This window comes from Podarcis muralis, chromosome 1 (assembly GCF_964188315.1).
Source record: "Podarcis muralis chromosome 1, rPodMur119.hap1.1, whole genome shotgun sequence".
Lineage (NCBI taxonomy): Eukaryota > Metazoa > Chordata > Lepidosauria > Squamata > Lacertidae > Podarcis > Podarcis muralis.
Genome location: NC_135655.1, coordinates 38,204,554 through 38,206,980, shown reverse-complemented (window position 1 = coordinate 38,206,980; position 2,427 = coordinate 38,204,554). Strand labels below are relative to the sequence as shown.

The 2,427-nt window shown below is 37.7% G+C and overlaps 1 pseudogene; it reads right to left on the bottom strand.

The window, feature by feature from the left end:
• Nucleotides 1-1,205: 1,205 nt before the first annotated feature.
• LOC114585733 (U2 spliceosomal RNA) lies at nt 1,206-1,367 on the bottom strand (annotated as a pseudogene).
• Nucleotides 1,368-2,427: the final 1,060 nt, after the last annotated feature.

The following is a 2,427-nucleotide window of genomic DNA, read 5'->3' as shown; positions in this document are numbered from 1 at the left end:
CAGTTTTTTTATTCATCCCATTGCTTCTGAAAGCAGAATATTAATAACCACAATAATTAGAAGCTGCCAAAGAGAGAAGCTCAGCTACAGCATCAAACAAAACTGGGAACTTTCCTCGAAGATTTTCTTAACATGGAAATACAGACTTCTAAAAAAATTAAATCACGGCTTGCTTCACTCTCAGAGTATGCATCTGCAATAAATTGCTTTTAGAAGAGCAACCCTAGCTGAACTGTGATGTCATCTGAGAAGTAGCAGCATCCTCCCAAAAAATGGGGGGCTGGGGAAGGAAGGGAATAAAAGCGTAAGCAGCAGGAACGGGATGTAAATACTGTGATAGAGTTTTACACCGTCAGTTTCTTGTATCTAATGATCCATAACAGGGAAAGGATTTCATTAGTATTGCATTGTCGAATAAGCACAGCAGGAAGAAGATACAGAAAATCCTTACAACTGCAAGGTTGTCATAATTAACAGAGAATGATGTATGATGATAGCTGGAGACTTTACAAAAGACAGTTCCATTCTCATTAATCCCAGTATAGCAATAAACTTTGTAGACAAGAGACCTAGACCTGATCTGGAGCAGTAAATGAAGATTTACCAATTCACTTCAACAACAACAACAATTTCTGAAGCATCTTGAATGAGGTCGGTTTCAGAGTTAACTTAGTACATAGCTATTCACTCTGGGACTATAAATTAAATGAATCCCTAGGAACTGATAACATTTCCTCACTGGCTAGTTGAATGTCTACCTTCCCCTGTACCAGCCTTCCTGCGCTGTAAAATCAGCTGTCCATGTATACCTGCCAGTCTGATTGACAAGTAGATTGGCGGGCATGGGAGGGAGGGAGGGACTTTCAACAATGGTCCCATTACTATGTGTGCAAGTGGTGCCTTCTTTGCAGGCTGTTACGTGGGCACTAATGACTTACCTATTCCAGGTGGCTTTTCTGTAAAATATGCCAAGATGCCATAATATTTCAATTGGCTATAAGAACTTTAAGATGTAGTTCTTCTATGTGGTTTTACACTGGTTTGTTTAGTTGTTTTTTAAAAAAAACTATCAAGTTTTATTTATCTATTTTTTTAAATTTTGTACAATGGTTTTTAATAAACTTTGCTGTTCCTTGTTCTTTTTCTAACTTTCAATATTGTAAGGATAATTAGCCCCAAAGACAGCTTATAAATCTCTCTCTGTGTGTGCACACACCATTCCTGGAGGCATTGCAGTACCAGGTTGATGCATGGAGTGGATGGAGGAAGCCCCTATTCCATCTCCCAGCTCCAAAAATACATTTAATATATAGTCCTCAACAGAAGACATACTACACTTGATCTTAGCCAAAAGGCTGAGAAGTGATGGGGCAGCTTATAAATCCTATAAAACATAAGCAACAAGAAAACAAAAACTCAAATAATTCCAACTCCAAATTTCTTCGGATTTCTTGACAACACCCAGTTATCCATCACTAGTTGCTTAGGAAATGTCGCCTGAGTCAAGAAGGCACAACTCAGGCATATTGGTGGTCAACGAAGACACATTGCTTCCTTGTTTATTAATTGGGCTGTTTTAATAATTGCTATATTTTATGTATTATGGTATTTTGTGCATTGTTGGAAACTGCCTTGGAAGCAAATTGGCCTGATGAAGGGTAGTCTTACAAACTGAAGCAATAAATAATTATTCTGACTTTCCTGTCAGCTTCCTGTCAGCACGTCCATCCAACAATTCAACTCCAACTGACTTGTGCTTAGATCCACATGCTTACATAACTCTACCTTTTCATGCATATCTACTTATTTATCTTTTTTTGTGCTTGCATATCAACTGCTGTGAACATATTATCTTTTAAGCCAAACAGTTCTTTCTCTGCTCTCATGGAGGATATTTCCAAAATCTCATTAATTCCAGTAATGACATCAAGAATCCATACAGCTATCTGCTCATCTATTTGATATATTTAATATCAAGTATGGTGTTAGAGGCCATATGGGTATTTGATGAAAATAATCTGAAATGTATGAAATCTCTGGCAGTTAAGCTTTTAATAGATGTGGAAGAATGCCAAGCGGTACAACATGTGGGAGGTGAAGGGTGATAGAAATTTAGAAAATGCTTACACTAAGGGTGATGATATATGATAGCAGACATGATAGGAATGTCACCACACCCAGCTTGATTCTCAGAGTCTCCATAAATGACGTCATTCATGAGATAACTACAGTTATTTCTTGATAACCTAAATATGCCAAACTATTACTGTTACGATCTGTCACCATTGTCTCTTATAGAGTAGGACAATCACAGAGAAAAAGGACCCAAACTGGAAATAATGTGCCCTCTGCATGCTTGTGACACAACAGAGTGCCATTGTTAGTCAATTGCCTTTTGTGATTAAGAGACAAAAACACGCCTTGGTA